Raw genomic sequence first — 788 nt, 5'->3', positions numbered from 1 at the left:
TCAAGCACTTTTTACTCTCTTTTCAAGTCCTTTTCATCTTTCCCTCGCGGTACTTGTGCGCTATCGGTCTCTCACCAGTATTTAGCCTTGGATGGAATTTACCACCCACTTAAGGCTGCATTCCCAAACAGCCCGACTCGCCGAAAGAGCCTCGTGATGCAGCAGGGTCCGGGCTAGACGGGGCTCTCACCCTCTCTGGCGTCCCGTTCCAAGGGACTTAAACCCGGTCCGCTGCAGAGGACCCTTCTCCAGACTACAATTCGGGGTGCAGAGACACCCCGATTTCCAAGCTGGGCTCTTTCCGTTTCGCTCGCCGCTACTAGGGAAATCCTTGTTAGTTTCTTTTCCTCCGCTTAGTGATATGCTTAAACTCAGCGGGTTGTCTTGCCTGACCTGAGGTCGTGCACATGAGCGATTCGCCACTAGGTGGGGTGCGTGCCATCGATGCCACACGGACAAGTCGGGGGCCACACCATCCACATGCAATCAAGCCGACCGGAACACAAGTCCACGGACGGCCACATTCGCCCCACGCTCACACTCACAGAGTGCGCATGAGGCAGCAAATGGTTGCGGACGCTCAGGCAGGCATGCCCTCGGGATGAACCTCGGGCACAAGTTGCGTTCAAAACTTCGATGATTCACGGAATTCTGCAATTCACATCACGTATCGCATTTCGCTGCGTTCTTCATCGTTGTGAGAGCCTAGATATCCGTTGCTGAGAGTAACATTTTGTTTTTTTGGCCCGACAGGACCACAAGATCAAAAACAACTAGTTGATAACAAT

At 53.0% G+C, this 788-nt stretch overlaps 1 non-coding gene across 1 annotated transcript; it reads right to left on the bottom strand.

Annotated features, from left to right (window-relative positions):
- Positions 1 to 574: 574 nt before the first annotated feature.
- Positions 575 to 728, bottom strand: LOC112341289. The gene has a single exon (XR_002990494.1). It is a non-coding gene; the product is annotated as a 5.8S ribosomal RNA (ribosomal RNA).
- Between the last annotated feature and the right edge of the window lie 60 nt (positions 729 to 788).

Source organism: Selaginella moellendorffii, unplaced genomic scaffold, assembly GCF_000143415.4.
Source record: "Selaginella moellendorffii unplaced genomic scaffold, v1.0 SELMOscaffold_80, whole genome shotgun sequence".
In the NCBI taxonomy this organism is placed as follows: Eukaryota; Viridiplantae; Streptophyta; class Lycopodiopsida; order Selaginellales; family Selaginellaceae; genus Selaginella; species Selaginella moellendorffii.
Note: the sequence above shows the minus strand (reverse complement) of the source record. Positions and strands in the feature narration are given on the sequence as shown.